The sequence below is a fragment of the Mus caroli genome, chromosome 10 (assembly GCF_900094665.2).
Source record: "Mus caroli chromosome 10, CAROLI_EIJ_v1.1, whole genome shotgun sequence".
Lineage (NCBI taxonomy): Eukaryota > Metazoa > Chordata > Mammalia > Rodentia > Muridae > Mus > Mus caroli.
The window spans coordinates 72,335,253-72,353,465 of record NC_034579.1 but is presented as its reverse complement, the minus strand read 5'-3'; the positions used below and the strand labels follow the sequence as shown (position 1 = coordinate 72,353,465).

The window sequence follows — 18,213 nt, the reverse complement described above, 5'->3', positions numbered from 1 at the left end:
CAGAGCCAGGCTGAGAGTGGGACACAGAACCCTCCACCATATGGTCATGTGATGGTCCTCCACTCAGCACTAGCAAGCAGCAACTCTTGCTCCTTCCAAGGCAGAGCTGGAGGGATGGGTGTGGTGAGAACCCTGGAAGTGTGGGCGGGGCTGGTGAGCACTAGGCAGCTTCCTCCTGGAGAGGTTTCCATGCCTCACTGGCCTTCTGACTTGCAGCAAACTGGGTAAGCTGAGGAAATGGTGACCTGGGTTCCTTTACCTAGTAAGCAAAGTAGTGGGCAGTGGCGCCTGGCTGCCTGGACAAGGTGTTTCCCCAGCCCTCACATGCCCCAGAGCCATGGGGGTGCTGGGGCCAGCCCTGGGGAGTCCTGTGCTGGAGACACTCTTGGGATGGAGAAGAGATGGGAGGCTAGAACCGCCATCTGGGACAGAGGTATGGTGATAGTGCTATCAGTCATTGTGGTTGCCACAGCGCCTCACAACTCCACCACTTCTCCAGTCCATCTGGAGGCTTTGGACCATGGCTGCTGCCCCCCGCACTTCTGCCCTATGTCTGTGAGATGGACTTAGATTCCACCTATGAGAGTGAGGGATGTCTTCTGTGCCTGGCTTGTCTTAGCACAGTGCTCTCCTTTTCTATCCACTCTGATGCAGGTGTTAAGACTTGCTTTATTTGTCTGTTTATTGACTGATTTTTATGGCTGGGTAATATTCCGTTGTGTGCATGTGCTAATTTTGCTGCCTGTTCATCCACCGGTTGACAGTTAGTAGATCAGATATCTCTAGTTTCTTAACTTCATGCTTTGAACGACAGCAGCTGTGCTGCTGTGCAAGGGTCTCCTCTCTCCAGTGCTTGTCCTGATGATGGCTACTGTAGGTTTCATTTGCACTGTGCCACTAACTACTGTTCCCGGTATCTCTTTGCCATTTATATGTTATGTTGTCTTTAGGGAAAGTTTTGTTGAGCCCTCTGTTGGACACTGGTCTCTGTGTTAGTGACTGAGATGAAAGGCCTAAGCAAAGCAGCTGAAGGAAGCTGAAGGAAGGTTTCCTTGGGCTCAGGATTGGAAGGCAGGGCAGACGCGGTGTAGGAGTGTGGGGAGGCGTCTGGTCACAGCGTGTCCCAGGCCAGGAGCAGAGAGAGAGAGACGCTGGTGCTCAGCTCACTAGTTCCTGTTCCCTTAGTCTGGGACTCTAGCCGTGGGATGAACCCACCCACAGTTAGGATCAGCCTTTCTACCTTCATTAACCTAGTTTGTATAATCCCCAGAGGGCATGCCCAGAGGCTAACCTAATCTTTTTTTTAATACTCTCCTCCCACCTATGTCTGTTTGACTGTGTATCTGTCTTTCTGTCTCTGTGTGTCTGCCTCTGTCTGTGTGTCTGTGTCTGTCTCTGTGTGATTGTGTGTGTGTGTGTGAAAGAGAGAGAAAGAGGAGAGAGTCAAAGAGAGAGACAGACACAGGGGGGGGGGAGGAGAGAGAGAGAGCGAGAAGGTGCTTCTGTGTCCAGGGCAACTTTCAGCTAGCAGCTTTCTCAGAACTTCCTCCTTGTTTGGGCCAGGGTTCAGGCTGACTGACACACCTGGGAGTCTCCTGTCCCCACCTCCCATCACCAGGAAGGGACACTGGGATTACAGCCTCAAGCCACCACATGGGCCTCATAAAACAAGCACTTTGCTCACTGATCCACCTCCCAGATCTAACTTATCTTGTATAGCCTCTCCCCGAAAAGCTTAGAGACTTGTCTTTTTGGTGATTCCAGATCCTACCAGTCAATATTAACCATCACGGCTGCTGACCAAGCATTTGATTGACAGGCTCCTCGGAGTCTGCAGCCACCTCCTCATGCTGTTGCTGTGTCCTTCACTCTGCAGAAGTCTCTCAGTTTGATGCAGTCTTTTTTCTGCCTTTGCTTTTCCCATGTGATCTGTTGAGTCTTGGTCTGTTTCCTCCACAGAGAAGGTTTGGGCGCAGGGATGGTGACCTTTGTCATGTTCAGCCTATGCTGGATGCTGTTCTTTTAGCATCCTTCCCAGTGTCTTTACAATCCAGCCCTGAATAGAGAGAAGGGCGGGGCCATGTCCCCATGGTCCCCGGGGTGACAGAGAAGCACAACCTCAGGAGGTGAGCTTGAGCACCCTACCACAGGCCTGCAGTGGAGGCGGCACCCGCTGGCTGGGTGCTGGCACTGACTGTGGGGAGGGCCAACACCCATGCATGTTTAAACATGTCACTTTGGCTGCACCATGGGGCACACACAGGTCAGGGAGCTGAGAGTAGAAGAGGCCATGTGCTGGCTCTCCATCAGAAGACATGGACATGCCAGAATACTGCAGCCAAGCTTTGGCCACACATAGGAGTTCCCCACTGTGAGGGCCATCCAAGGGCAGGCCAGCCACACGGGAAGGGAGACTGAGACAGAGGACTGGGGGGCAGTGTCCTAGAATCCCTGCAAGTTCCCAGAGCAGCACATACCACCAAAAGCAGCTTAGCAAGTCATGGTTGTACAGGCAGCAAAGAGGACACTGTGGACAGGAGATTGGCCTACTCTGTTCATTTATTTGTTTATTTATAACATGTATTTAGTTTTCGGAGCCACGGTGCAAATGTGGAGGTCAGAGGATGGCTCTGACCTTTGCGGGTTTTGGGACTTGAACTCCTGTTGTCAGGCTTGGTGGCAAGTGGTGTAACCTGCCCATTGCTGGTCCTGTCCAATTGAAAAAGCTTTAGTCTTGTTGGGCGTGGTAGTGCACACATTTTAATCCCAGCACAGAGGCAGGCAGAGCTCTGTGAGTTGGAGGACAGCCTGGTCCACATGCTTAGTTCCAGGACAGCCAGGCCTATGTTTAAGGGGTTCCATTTCTTCAGGTTCTGAGGAACCTGATGTAGAAATATGTTGCAAGAAATGCCTCCAGTGGAATCAGGGGCTTCATCAAAACCTTGTTGAAGTCTTGATATGAGCAGCATCTAACTTCTACCTCAAGGAAAATGGGCTGATCCTCAGCAGTCCGTGGGTTGCCTGGGTGACACCCCCAGTGCCTCCTCCAATGGTCATCTTCAGCTTCTTTTGGAGTAAATGCTCTGCTCACATACTGTCTGCACTACCACTGTGTCTGCTTTAAGATGATAGTGTTCCTCCCCCAAACCTAAGGACAGTGAGTGCTCCTCCCTCTCTAGGAGGAGCTATCTATAGGTGACTCTCATCTTTTGAGAGTCAAGAGGCCCATTGGCCAGAACAGAAGAGTGCAGCTTCAGCTGGAAAAGTAGAATCTGCCCTGGGGGCCACTGGGTGGGCGCTCTTCGAGCTTAGTCATGGCTCTTGTTGCAGGCCTGGCCCTTTGTTGCTGACCTTTGCCCTGCTTTGGCCATCCCACCATAATGTGGATGTGGGAGTATCCTTCTGCACCCTGCCACTGGGGAGTGGCTGGTTCTGGGGAGCCCCTGTTGTACTCTGGAAGTCTTATGAACTACTTTGAAGATCAGTCTTAATAAACGTCTTAGACCAGTCCTGGTTTCCCAAGAGCTGGGCTTCCCTGCTCCATGGGTGATACCACACTCAGGCAGGAAGTGAGAGGACAATGTTGCACATGCAGCCAGTCTCATCTGCCTTGATCTGGTGCAAGAGCACCCCTCCTGAGGCTGTTCAAACTTGCCAGGCTGGAGAAGGCATGAGGTCCTCCCCATGAGGGCTACCCTTGCTGCTGCCAGATGGGAAAGCCTGGCTCTACCTGCCCACCCCTACCCAGCGGTCAGGCTCCTGACACGACTGAGTGAACCATTCCTTCATGTCAGTGAGCCTGTCTCACCAAGGAGGGGTTCCTCAACACCGCTCTTGGGAAGGAAGTTCCTGAAGCAAGGAGAAGGAATTCCTGAATTTTTAAATACTCTTTTTTTCTTCAGATATCAACTCCAGTTCTATAAATAAAATCATGAGGGCTGCAAGTAAGGGGAGGGTACCCAGTATTAAACTTCCAGGAGGCTGATTGCTCTTATCATCATGTCTTTCCTGTTAACAACAGGGCTCTGGGTCCCTAAAAGAAAAGACACTAGTGAGAGCCTGGCTAAGCTGAGTCCACTATCCTCACATGGGTGGAGCTACTGAGGCCCATCTGTGTGAGGGATGGGCCCTTGTGTGATGCTCTGGCCCCAGGGTTGCTTTGCCTCACTAGCTCAGCATCTTTCAGCGCAGCATTTACACTCCTTCCTTCTGGATTCTGGAGCCACAGAGCACAGGGCATTAAGCCTCTGAGGGTTCCATACAATGTGCCCAGGCTGTGGAATGACTCTTCTTACACTGCATCAGACTCAGGAACCCAAAGGACAGTGTCTTAGGCATAGAATTGGGGACTCTGGGACTTGGCCAGCCTTCTGTTTGAACCTAGAGTCTCTGGCCACTAACTAGGTAAGGAACCTATGGTTCTCTTTGGTCCCAGTCCTGCGGTCGTCCATGGACAGGGCCCAGTGACCTGCGTCATGTCATTATAGCTCCTAGAAAAGCTGCTTATTGGATTAGCGTATGTCCCACAGCAGATCTGCAGTGGTGCTCAGACAACAGGCTGCCCTGTGACCTGCTTCAATGTGTCCTCTGTCACTAGGTAGTCTGGGAAGGCACTGCCCAGCATAATTCTCGGGACAGTCTACCTCCCTTTTTCCAGTAGTCTCAGTGCCTGACGTGGACAATCAAGCCCAGTCAGATCTTCTCTCCTTGAGCCTGCTCCCTAATCTGCCAGAGACCTGAATTCAGAGCCAGGATCCTCCTCATCCCCTCTCAGAAGCTCACCAGACAGAGGATAGCCATGTTGGCCAGCTCTTCAACCTGCCTCTTCTCTGGGGTCTGCGTCGCCCTGCTGGCCGTGGCCTTGGCCTATTACTTCTACTGGTGAGGGAGGCCTGGTGCAGGCTGTGTGTGTTTGGGGATTGCGGCATGAGTGATGCAGGTGTGTGCTGGGGCGGGCTATAGGCTGGGAAGGTGAGGATATGGGTTGTGTGGGTGCAGGCAATGTTGGGACCCAAGGTGCTACCACTCTGGGTGTCGGTGGTTCAGAGCATACAGTGCAGGTGTGAGCATTGTGGGTGCGGGAGGTACAGTGGGGCTCTGGGTGGCTACTTCTGCCTCTAAGGATCTGCTCTAACCCTTGGTTCCTACCCTGAGACCATAAGAGCCAAGTGAAGGGGCAGAGGGACAGGAACTAGCTCATCTGATCTCCCAGTTCCTAAATCATGTTGGAGGTTGATCACTGGTGTCCCCTGTATCCCCTGGGGGCACAGGTATGGGTCCTTTCAACCTGGTAGGCTTTGTTGACAAAGTTTATCTGCTTTTTCTACACAATCTCCTGTGTCCCTCACCTCTTGCCTCCCCTGCTGGGTGAGCCAGCTTAGATGGGATCTGTGAATGAAACAGAGACTAGGCAGTGCCCGTCACAGAAGCTCAGCCCAGGAACTAGACTCTGCCTTGCTTGAGAACCCTGTGACCATATCATGCCACCAGTGAACCTCCGCTCTCCAGTGTTCCCCAGTAAGGCAGGAACATGATGCTGTGGCTCTGTGGAAGACAGAGGACACTGCCCAGTGGGGCAGCCACCTGAGGGGTCAGTGTCCCCGCTTTGGGTGTTATCAGCACATGATGCAGGGAAACCCAATTCAGGGTTCTGTCAGGGGTGTGCCGAGTGAGGGACAGTATGCCATCATGCCATGCCAAGTGAGGGACAGTATGCCATCATGCCATGCCGAGTGAGGGACAGTACGCCATCATGCCATGCCACACTCACATCATCTCCATTAGCATTGAGTGGCATGAGCAGTTACAGCTCTGGAGGAGGAGTCAGCTGAGGGTGTGGAGGGCAAGCTGTCTGTCCTGCCGTGTGGAAGCTGGGCCCTTGTCCTGCTGTGGTAGGAGCATGCTGCTTCCTATTCTGCATGACTTCTTTACTTTGGACATGTGTTGCCACTGACTAAACAGCTGTCTGAGCTGCAAATGAATGGACTGGCTGAAAGGATTCTTTGTGTTGAGCCAAGTGCTCACCATTAAGTCAGTCTTCAGTCCTGGCACCATCTCTAATGTCTTTTCAGTAAACCTTGCCTCAGATGTCTGTATAAGATTCCCCAAGACATCCCAGTGATAGGAAAGACGGCATGCTGACCCCTGACTACACATCCACCATCTCTTGAAGGTCCTTTTTATGTCCTCACAGCATCTCCAGTCAGCTCTTGAACCAGGAAATCTGTGTGGCTTAGTTTGGTGAAAAGAAGCAGAGTTAAGAACCCCACCCAGGCACCTGGCAGTGCAGTAGGCAGGCCCTGGGTGCAGGGCCTCGGACCTTACTCTGCCCTTATACTTTAAATGTTTCAGCTAATAAAATCTGGTTGCTGCGTGGACTTGAGCATTGCCCGTTTCAAGGAAAACCCCCCCCTGAGAAGCAACTAAAGTAGAGAAAGGCATTTATCAGCTTGCCTGTGCAGCGAGGGGCCTGTCCGTTATCAGCCTGCCTGTGCAGCGAGGGGCCTGTCCGTTGAGTCCTTGGAACCCAGTCTTGGGATGTGATCCCACTTTGAATGTACCAACCCCTCAGAAGCCTTTGTGGGCATCAGAGCAATGCTGCCTCAAGTTTTTCTGAGTTGGACTACTACTGTTTCCCTTTATCTGAGTGAAAGCAGTCTACTACTACTGTCGTTTCTTTGAGAAAACAAACCAGAGGCAAAGCCTTAACTGAATAGCAGCTGAGCAGAGTGTGGGACTTGGGATTGCTCTGAAATCAGACTCTGTGTGTGTGTGTGTGTGTGTGTGTGTGTGTGTGTGTGTGTGTGTAACTGAAGCTTCACTCACATGCACAGAGAGAGAGCTTTGCTTGGCACACTCACACAGCAGGGGATAGAAACTTGAGCTAGTGATTTGATAAAGCAACTGGACAGAGCCTTATAGGGAGGTGATTGGTCATCTTCAGAAAGGAGTGGAACACAGCTTCCTGACCTCACGCTTCAGCAGGTTCCTGTTCTGATCATGTGGTTTGACCACAAGGGTTGACCAGCACATGGCCATTTGTGTTGCCTGTCAGGAGAATGGTGCCATTGTTTGCTGATGGGACCCTGGATAATCTCACAGTTGGCTTAGGGGATTTTCCAGGCTTTGTGTGTTGGAGTTGGGCCATGCTACCTCCTGACACGAAGACTGCCCAGACACTCATTCCATTTACCCTCAAAGGCACTGGTAGACCTGACAGGAGCCGTCAGCCTATGCTCTTCAGATGAGAAACAGATTGGTTTACACATTATAATTTAGATAAGAATCAGTCCGGATCTCTGCAGCTAATGTTTTTTAATGTAGTTAGAAGTCTGAGTGTCAGGGGGCTTTTTAGATTCTTTAATTTGTTGTATTTTAAGTTTGAATATTAGTAGAAATGTAGTAATTCAGTTGGTCAGACCTGATTAACATTCTTTTCTTTTTCCTTATTAGTTTATCTTGGGTTCTGAGATTTGGGATTTCAAACAGAGGTATCTCAGAATGAAATTCCTTTAGGGAGATTGAAAAACCAGAAATTTTAAAACCCAAATTATACTGAATGATGAGAAGATTCTTTTATGAATGATGACAATCCCCAAATCTTGAACATGACAGTTTGGTCCCTTGGGAGGTCTGGGTAAGCAGGTGGGAACACACAATGGTGGTGAGGACCCAGGCACATCCTTCTTTGGTTACCAATAGCTGGATCAGTGTTGTTTCTATAGCTTGGGAATATACCAAGAAAAGAGTTAAGTTTCTTAGACAATTGAAAAATATTAGAGTGTGTGTGTGAGTGTGTGTGTACCTGCCATGGAATGCATGTGGAGGTCAGAGGGTTCTCTCACCTTGTGTGGGCTTCTGTTGTGTCTGGCCAGTAGATCACAACCTGGGTTCTTGCCTGGAAAGGCATTTTGGAAACCTGGAAGAGAAGAGGGGCTGGGCTGCGTGAGATAAGGAAGGAACCAAGACAAAGGTCTCTGCTCAAGGTTCAATTTTTACTATTTCGGCACTCAGTTATGAAGGAAGGGGGAGGAGCCCAATTCCCGCCAAATAATCTTGGGGTCCAGTAACAGGGTAATCACATGATGGCTTCGGAACAGCAAAGCGGCAGGCTCCAACAGTGGACATGACAAAACGATTGAACGAAAAGCTCCACCCCTGAACAAACAGGTTTCAGGCTGGGGGAGGGGAAACTACAGGCTTCAAGGATTGAACTCAGTTGCATGATAAGTGCCTTCACCATCTCACCAGTGCCAAACGTTACAAAGAAAATCTAAACATGAAAGGTCGGATGGACTGTCAACAGTGAGAGTTAATGGAAGTGTTCAGCACTTGGGACCGACCCTCTGTGGTTGGTGTAGTGGACATGAATTTCTCGCAGTATATGATGCCTGTATGATGGGCTCAGAGGCAGCTGGCACAACCTTGAGGTGAGATATGAGTCTAGGCGTTCACTTCCTGGCTTTGCTACAGAGGTACTGTTAGCCACACAGGCATCGTGAGCCACACAGGCACTGTTAGCCGCACAGGCACAGTGAGCTACACAAACACTGTGAGCCACACAGGCACGGTGAGCTGGACAGCATGGGCACCGTTAGCCACACCTACACAGCCCTTCCGTCTGGCTGAAGGGAGTCCTGCTGCTGCGTCTTCCCCAGCTGATTGGATCAGCTTCAGTGGTTTCTGTTTCTCTCCAGTTCCTCTTCTCCCAGGAGCTGACTGTGGGACCTCTGTGACCAACTCTGAATTTTTATTGTCATGCTCCAAAGTCCCTTATGGTGATGTGCACTGTATTCTTTGGTAGAGATTGTTCATACAATCCTTAATGTTTTACAGAACTCCCAACACTTACTTTGTAAACAGACAACACTTTTCTAGAGAGGTAGACCTTAGAGTCACCGGTGTTCCATAGGCTGAGAATAAAGGCATCAGTCGGTTTTGACAGTTAGTGCCGTATCTATTTAACCATCAACCCAGATTCATAGGTATAATGAGTTTTGTGTAACTGGTCAAGTCTTATAAACAGACTGAAATGTTTTCCCAGTAAGATAAGTTTCATAACTATGCAATTTAGCAGCAATACCTTGCCCTAGTTAGGGTTTCTATTGCTGCAATGAAGCACCATGATCAAAAGCAAATTAGAAAGGGCAGGGCTAGGGCAGGAACCTGGAGGCTGGAGCTGATGCAGAAGTCATAGAGGGGTGCTGCTTACTGGCTTGCTTCCCATATTTTGCTCAGCCTGGTTTCTTATAGAATCCAGGACTGTCCAGCCCAGGGATGGCACCACCCACCATGGCCTGGGGCCTCTCCACTAATCACTAATTATGAAAATCCTTTATGGCTTGCCTGAAGTTGAATCTTAAGGAGGCATTTTCTCAATTGAAGCCCCCTCCTCTCTGATGACTCTAGCTTATGTCAAGTCAACATAAAACTAGCTACACAGCCTCTAAGTTGTTGAAAATTCTTTTTAAAAAACATTTATTTTGCATGCAGGAGTAAAGTCACTTATGCACCATGCTACACATGTAGAGGTCAGAGACAATTAGGAGTTGGTTCTTGACATACTCATTGTTGATGCAGGGTCTCTTATTGCTGTCACTGCGGTGTATACCAGGCTACCCCCGGCTGTGAGTTTCTGGTTGGTTCTCTTGTCTTTTTTACCCATCTCACAGTGTGAGTCCTGCGATGGCACATGTGTTTTTTTATATGAGATCCAGGGCTCAAACTCAGGTGTTTAGGTTTGCATGGCAAGTATCCATTGAGCCATCTCCCAGTCCTAATAACTCCTTGTCCTTGTAGACTTCCCCACTGTCAAGGGGTAGCTATCTAGCAAGAGAAACCCTTGGCCAATGGGAGAACATATAGATATTTGGGTAAAATCTAACCACAGAGCTTTAAGTGACTGTATCAGTAAATAAATAAAATAAAAATAAAAAATACTTGTTCCATAAGCCAGACTTTCTATAAATGTTACCAAGACCAGACCAACATTCAAGAAAGCCCAGGGGATGAGATGGTGCAGTGGGTTAAAGCTTTTCAAAGCCACTGTGAAAGAGGAGCCAAGTCTAAGCTCTGTGTGTGATAAAGCACATTAGTATCATCTGTCAACTTTAAGTTGCTGCTGGAAGCCAGGCAGTGGTGATACATGCCTTCAATCCCAGCATTCGGGAGGCTTAGGCAGGTGGATCTCTGAGTTTGAGGCCAGCCAGGTCTACAGAGCCAGTTCAGGACAGCCAGAGCTAAACAAGAGAAACCCTGTCTCGAAAATCCAAGGTATGGGGAGTAAGGTGGAGGGAGTAACAGGTCAGCAAGTTTTAAATGACTTTTTTTTCTGTTCCTCCTCCTCCTCCTCCTCCTCCTCCTCCTCCTCCTTCTTCTTCTTCTTCTTCTTCTTCTTCTTCTTCTAAGTTGTATCTTACGTTTGTCCAAGAGAAGGGCCTTGAACATACTGTTTTATAAGGGCTAATCGCTGTCAAAAACCATCTTAAAGCTGGGTAGTGGTGGCACAAGTCTTTAATCCTAGCACTCAGGAGGCAGAGGTAAATGGATCTCTGTGAGTTTGAGGTCAGCCTGGTCTACCAACCAAGTTCCAAGACAGCCAAAGCTACACAGAGAAACCCTCTCTCTAAAAACAACAACAAAAGCCATTCTAAAGACACATGTCATATACGAGGTATGCTAAGAATAATAAGTTTAGCACAATTATAAAAATGTAAAATGAACTGGGTGTGGTAACACACACATTTAATCCCAGCATTTGGGAGGCAGAGGCAGAGGCAGGCAGATCTCTGTGAGTTTGAGGTCAGCCTGGCCTACTTAGTGAGTTCCAGGACTGTCAGAGCTACAGAGTGAGACTCTGTTATAAAACAAACAAAGGAACAAGAAAATAAAAGTAAAGTGAAGCCACTGCAGAGTTTGCCTGTTACTTTGAAGAACTTTAGGGATGGGTGGGTTTGGCTCTAAATAAAACCACACAGGCAAATAATCATCCCTGCACCTGCAGCACAGAGTGAGCTCCTGAGAGAAACAGAGTATCAAGCTGGCGTCTCTACATCTTCAGCCATGAGAAGGACCTGAACCAAAGGAAGAAAACTGAGATGAAGCGTGGAGGGGAGAACTAGGTGATCATTTCCCTGTAAGGCTACTTAGCCAGATGGAGCCTTACACGGGAAATGCTAGTGGAGAAACGTTTCCTCTCTTCTCTTGACTTTGTACTAAATCTAATAACTAGATCAGAATAAGCCAGCGGCCCATCCACCCAGCCTAGGGAGCTCTCCACTCCAGAAAGAGCTCATCAGCATGAACGAGGAGGCCTCCTGGACAGCCGGGCAGGACTCGGGCTGGAACCGGGCTCTGATCAATGTTACTCCTCCAGTGACTGTGAAGCATCCTCAGGCCCCACATTTAGGTGCCCAGAACTGCCCATGAGCAACACAGCTTGTAGCTCAAGGAAATAAGAGTTTATTCTGGAGCCAAATACCAGTGACCAAAGCCCATGTACACAGATTCAGGGTACCCCCAAATACCATATCGCAGTGTAGTAACAGCTATATGAAATTTTTATAACAGAACAAAGAAGTCATACATTAAGGTAGTATCAAAATACCTTGGTGGAAACATCTGGTAGGTTGTTACAGTAAAATGGGGAAGCCTCTGACGTAGGCTTCAGATGCTGTCTGGTGGCATTCATAGCCCTCAATTGGTGGGAATTAGGGGACTCAGTACATTCCAAAAGGATTGACCTCAATCATAAAAATATTACATCAAACACAGAGGTGGGCTATGAATATCTCTTAAGAGGGCTGAAGATAGCTCAGGATGATTTAGTTCTGGGACCTGTAAGATTCCATCTCTCTACAGACACAGAAACATAAGAAATAATGAAACAGCTCTGATGTATCAGGCTGCCTTGTGAGTCATTGGTGCGGCTCATCTTCTTTTTTTCTTGGGAAGGCTGGTTCACAGAAATTTCTGTCTGTGTGTGGGGGTGGGTGACATGCCACACACACAGAGTCTTGCTTGGGAAGTGCTGGCTTCAGTAGAAAGAGCAGTTGTATCTAGAGACAAACCACCAGAATGACAAAAGTTGGTGTCAGTTGCTATTCCTGGACACATGAGGTCTGGTTCACCATGCCAGGTATATGCAGTCTGTGTAGCTCAGAGATTCACTAGGAAGTTCTCCAGGCTGGGGGTAGAGATCAGAAGCAGCATCTTTGCAGAGACCGTTCAAGGTCCTGGATTCCTTCCCCAGCACCACAAGGAAAAGACAAAACGTGCACAGTGACAAAGTCCCATCCTCTTCTCCACCGATGGTGCGTTGAGCAGTGGGCTTCAATATTGTCTTTCTATTTTCTTCTTCACTTACTTTTGTCTTTGAGACAGGGTCTCTCTACATAGCCCTGGCTGTTCTGGAACTCTCTACATAGACCAGGCTGCCCTTGACCTCACAGAGATCCACCTGCCTCTGCCTTCCAAGTGCTGGAACTAAAAGTGAACACCACCACATCCAACTGTCTTTCAGCTTTTTCATATTTCATAATTGTGGAAATAACTACTTCATGCCAAAAAAAATATGAAAAGCAAAACAGTGCCCCAAACCCTATTGCATTGAAGCCAGGGTTACCTTCAGGATGGATAATTAATGTCTCCCAGGGGAGGGGACACCTGTGCCTTATAATGTAGTCACTTGGTATACAAAAGTCTGTCTCAGACAACCAGTGTGGAGTCTGCAGCTATGGTTTGGCAGCTGCATGTCCCAGGAGATGGTGTACTATAGCTACAGTGGCTGACCTGTCATGGGACACTGTGATTGTGCCTTCAACACTCGGTCCCAGTCCCCAGGGGTCATCATTGTGCCTTTCTTGGGCCAAGTCCCTGCCTGGGGTGACCCCATCTCTGTTGTCACTCCACGTCATTCTCCAGGTGATGGCAAAAGTGAGTAGTGTATCCCTTTTTATAAAATCAAATCTTTAAAAGGGAAATTATTTAGACTCCAGGGGTATGCGAGGTAGGTGTCTTCAGAATTAGGTTTGTAAATGTTCTAGTAGCTTCAGGAGACTTATGGGTCGTTATTGTTCCACTGTGACCTGGAGGGCCAGGTGGCTTGGCTGCAGGCAACAGTGTTGAGCCTGAGTTGCATGCTGGACCCAGAGTTGAGGAAAACCTGAGTCTGTCAGTCCCTTAGCCCCAGGGCTAAGGGACCAGGCCTTGGTGGTTCCTCACAGGGGGCCTGTCTACTGCATGCCAGGGGAGTGGTGGACTGTGAGTCTGAGTGTTAAGACACTTTCTTGAAGCTGGTCTGCCATTCTGCCTTCCTGGAAGCTCTCAGCTATGCTGTGTGACACCCGGAGGCCCCAGCTCTAGGTGTTTCTCCGTATTCAGTATGCCAACTGGAAAATATCCCCCCCCCACACACACACACAAAAGCTGCTATCGATCACACCTGCAGGGCTAGCACCAGCTAAACATGGGGTACAGTGGTGAGAAAGTACCTCCACCTCCTCGGGAAGAACCAGTTGTTAGCCCAGGCACACCCCAGTCTCCAGCCTTGTCTCTGAGTGGCCAGCATGGAGGGTCATTTCATCTTCTGGACTGTAGTTCTTGCTCAGCTTTCATCTCTTGTTCCCCCTTATCAGACACAGCCTAGGGCCTTCTCTGTGTTGTTTTGCCTTGCTGCGTGTATTCACCACCTCCATCAGTGGATACTGGGTCATTCCATTATTGCTCTGTAATTCCAGACTGGGCCTGTGGCCCTTAATCCACAGAGGAAGGGACTGTTGTCCCTGCCCAGTATAGAGAAGCAGGTTAGGCTGCAGAGGGCTAAGGGAAGGGACCATGGGGAAAGACCCTATACTGTGGCTTGGTGTGAGGTGGTATGACCTGGCTGCAGCTGCTTCCTGTACTTGGTGAAATCAAGCAGAGTTCCCAGGTCAGAAGACTGAGCCATACTTATAGTGAGGAGGCCCTGAGAGCACAGCCTTCCTGTGAGCCTCGTGTGACATCGTCCCCACCCACCAGCTTCCTGTGGTTAGGGAGTATAGCATTGCTTGAGGCTGGGCCCTTCGGAGCAGTGGGTGTAAGGCTGCTGAGAGTGTGGGTAATCTGGCCTGGGCACCTCGGCTGCTGGGAGCTTGCTTTTCTGCACGCTGCCTTCCTGCCCCCTCCACAAGCCCTGCTGCTCTCATGTGCCAAGTGTGAACATGAGCTGGCCACACAGCCTGCCCTGACGTTTCACCCACTTGGCAGAATGGCTATTTTTGTACTCTGGGACATAGCTGAGTGGTCACTACACTATCCCCACTCCTGCCAGCTGAGTTCTGTTGCCCTGCTGTGGGAGGAGGCTACAGACTCCCCCAGCCAGGACCCCAACCAACTGGAATCCAGAGCCCAGGGAGAGAAGGAAAGCAGAAGAGTGGGTAAGGAGCCGGGGCACCCTGGCAGGAGCCTGCTGGGGCTGGGAGGACAGAGGGAAGCCTGATGGAGGGCCTGCTTTCTGCCGGAACGGAAGCACAGGGACAGGCTCAGAGTGGCTTTAAGGGCACTGACCCTGCTGACCTAGATTCCCTGGTCACTGAGCAGAAAGGGCCTTGTATCTCCAGATATAGAAAGCCAGGCTCATCCCTCAACAACAAGAAGGTTGTATAGGTTCCCCGACAACTAGCCAAGCCGGGTGGCCTGATGGGCCATCTTGATCTTGGAGTGGGATGGGGGGTGGAGTGACTAGGATAAGTTATAGACCAAAACTTGATTTTGGTATCAAGTTCAGGGACAGCAGGGAAAAGGACACACATAAGAAGGTAACAGTTGCAGGGCGTGGGGAGAGGAGAATTTAGGTATGAATTTACATATTTTTCTCACAGATGACCTCTTCAGAATAGGCCTCCTTCCTGAAGGGTCTACCTACTTCTATGGAGATCTGAGCCAACCCCTCCCAGGGGGTCGCAGGGCAGAAGGCCTGGTCCCTTATCCCACTTAGCCCATGTAGCTCCAACCCCTGTGACAGTGTTAGTTGCATTAAAGAATACACGAGGAGGGGTTTGGTCAAGGTGGTAGGCTCTGGGAGTGGTCACTGCAGCAATACAGGTCCCAGGAAGGGGTGAAGGGCACCGACTAGAAGTGGAGAGCAGCCCAAGGTCAAGCTGGGTCTGTGAGTATTAGGATGGCCTTAGGCTACTGCATATGCCTGTAGCAATTGCAGTGGTCACCACAGCGAAGCATGACCTTGCTGCTTGTTAAGGGCGGCCTCTATTACTCCTCATATCTTCTTCTTATGTACCACTGGCTGGATTAGTATTTTAGAAACGCTTTTAAAACACACCTACTGAGATTTTTCTGAGTTTCTATTCAGACATGGAGCTCAAGTATTTGATTGCTGAGAGGATGACCCCAGTGCATGGGAGAAAGTGGGCCCCTTTCTAGCCCTTCCATGGTTACCCTGCAGGCCTGACTTCTCGGTAGCTGCAGGTCCCAGGTGGTAACACCCCACTGCTGTGTGCCCTGTGGAGGCTGAGGTGGTCGTTCTGAGACCTACTTAGTTTGAATCCCCACCTTCCCAAAAATCTAGTTTACAAGCATGAAATGTGGTGCCAGTTTAGTGCAAATGTTTCAGTGCCCTTGTGCTTGATCAAGGTCTGTTAAAGGCCTTCAGATGCCTGCACCTCTGGGATTGCACAAGATAGCCGCTCTCAGGAGGACTCTTCAGTGTCCCTGTGGCACCGAGGGAGCCTGGGGCAGGGCTGGAATCCCTTGGAGAAAAGAGCCCCACTCCACCCAGCTAGGCTGCTCCTGACCCACCTTCGGCCCCACCTAGCCCCTTGGCAGACAGTGTGTCTCTTCTGATTCTTCTGGTTGGTGGTCACGGGACCTCAGGCTTCTGATAGGATGAAGACAGGCTGCACATTACAGGTGCCTAGGCTTTGTCCTGAGGGAAGGAGCAATGAGCTCTCCCCACCCCTCAACTCTGCCCATTCCCCCTACCCCCACCCAGGAAAAACTAGAATCCAACTCCACCAACATTTTTGTAACAGATTTATTTACTTTATGTGTATGAAAACACTGTTGTGAGCCTTCATGTGGTTGTTGAGAATTGAATTTAGGACCTCTGCTTGCTCCGGTCAGCCCCATTTGCTCCAGTTGACCCCGCTCACTCTGGTCAACTCCGCTCACTCAGTCCCTGCTCACTCTGGCCCAAAGATTTATTTATTATTATAGATAAGTACACTGTAGCTATCGTCAGATGCACCAGAAGAGGGAGTCAGATCTTATTACGGGTGGTTGTGATCTACTATGTGATTGCTGGGATTTGAACTCAGGACCTTCAGAAGAGCAATCAGTGCTCTTATCTGCTGAGCCATCTCTCCAGCCTTCCACCAGCTTCTTAACTGTGAGTGGCAGTGTGTGTACAAGAGTGCATGACCGGGGGCTGGTGAGATGGCTCAGTGGGTAAGAGCACCCGACTGCTCTTCCGAAGGTCCAGAGTTCAAATCCCAGCAACCACATGGTGGCTCACAACCATCCGCAATGAGATCTGGTGCCCTCTTCTGGAGTGTCTGAAGACAGCTACAGTGTACTTACATATAATAAATAAATAAAATCTTAAAAAAAAAAAAAAAAAAAAAAAAAAAAAAAAAAAAAAAAAAAAAAAGAGTGCATGACCAAGAATGTCCACTGTGATGCAAGAGCTCTAGGAGCAATCGTCATCATGGGCATGTGTGTAAGATGGCCAATATGTCATGTGTGCACGTATGTACGTATGTGCATACTCATTGTGTGGCTGTTCATGAATGTGTTAGACATGAGCATACATATGTATGTGCATGTATATGGCTATATCTGTGTGCATTAGGCATATATGTGTCCTGCTCATTTGTGTACTATTCATATGTGTGTGTGTGTGTGTGTGTGCACGCACACGTTTGTGTGTAAGTGCAAAACATGCATGTGTGGGAGCCTTGGCCCAGGGTGGTGTCCTAGGGTAAGAGACACAGCCACACCTGTGAGCCTGGTCCTGTCACAGGCCCATTGTGGGGTCATCAGGCCTGGGAGCTTTGTGCCTCTCTCTGCTTCCCTCCCCACCATCGCCACTGCTCAGGCTGGGGCAGTCACAGAAACACCCTGGAGGCCATAAAGATTCAGGAGCTGGGGACTTGGGGTAAGTGAGGGGCCTGGAGTTTTTCATTTGCTCTTGTGCTTGGTGGCACTGAGGCCTGATCAGTGGAGTTGCATCTGCTGCCCCTACTGTCTACTTCCCTGCCAAGGCTCACTGACTCCCTGTCCTTCCTCATTCTTTAGAAACAGCCTAGAGGCCACTAGGACTCAGCTGCAACCATCCATCTCATACTAAAAGCACCCAAGGTGGGGGCGTCTCTTCCCTCTGGTCCCTTGACTCCTGGAAAGGGGAGGGACTCCAGGCCTTGCTGGTACTCACATAAATGGCTTCGTAGTTCCTGTGCAGTAGCCAAAGAGACCAAAAGGGACTACTGTGTCTTGAATGTGCCTTTCTAGCTCAGAGGGGAAGAAGAGCTTCCCCTCCCTGGGACAGCAAAAAATTTGCCTGGTGTCTCTGTCTCTGTCTCCGTCTCTGTCTCTCTCTCTCCCCTCCCCTCCCCTTCCTTTTCCCTCTTTCTCTCTCCCTTTTCCTTTCTCCCTCCCTCTCTCCCCCTCCCTCCCTCCCTCCCTCCCTCCCTCCCCCACCTTCTCCCACTAGCTAGAACTAGGTCACGTGTTCTCCTGCATACCTGTTTCAGGAGGAGAGGGGTGTGGCCTTGTGGTTTGATATCGGGCTGGGGCTCTGTTCTCAGAAAACTGGGATATATGCTGCTGTAGTGTAGCATGTAGACATGCTCCCCCACCCCCCAGTCCAGGGCTATTAACTAACCTTGGATGATTCTGGTACCACAAAGCAGAGTTCTGTCAGGAGTTGGAGGGGCTAGTGTGTGACATTTAATTGTACCTTCAAATCCATTAGTCAAGACAATGAAATGCTCTAAGATTCCCACAAACTCAGGCATGGTTTTTTGTTTTGTTTTTTTTTCTTTTTCTTTTTTTATTAGATATTTTCTTTTTTTTTTCTTTTTATTAATTAATTTATTTATTCTTTGTGGGAGTTTCTGCTTGTTTGTGTTTTGTTTTCTTTTTTTTTTAATATTTTTATTACATATTTTCCTCAATTACATTTCCAATGCTATCCCAAAAGTCCCCCATAGCGCCCCCCAC

General features: G+C 49.3%; 1 protein-coding gene across 5 annotated transcripts in view; it reads left to right on the top strand.

Moving 5' to 3' along the window:
* Nucleotides 1–18,213, top strand: part of Agpat3 (1-acylglycerol-3-phosphate O-acyltransferase 3) — an 85,478-nt gene that overhangs the window by 40,017 nt on the left and 27,248 nt on the right. The window contains exon 1 of one of the 5 annotated variants that reach the window (XM_021173646.2): nucleotides 14,263–14,414. The exons of 3 other annotated variants lie outside the window; for them this stretch is intronic. The gene's annotated coding sequence lies outside the window, so the exon portion shown is untranslated. Of the gene's footprint in view, nucleotides 1–14,262; nucleotides 14,415–17,076; nucleotides 17,150–18,213 lie in introns of those variants that run through there. One more of the 5 variants, XM_021173645.2, reaches the window with a different exon arrangement.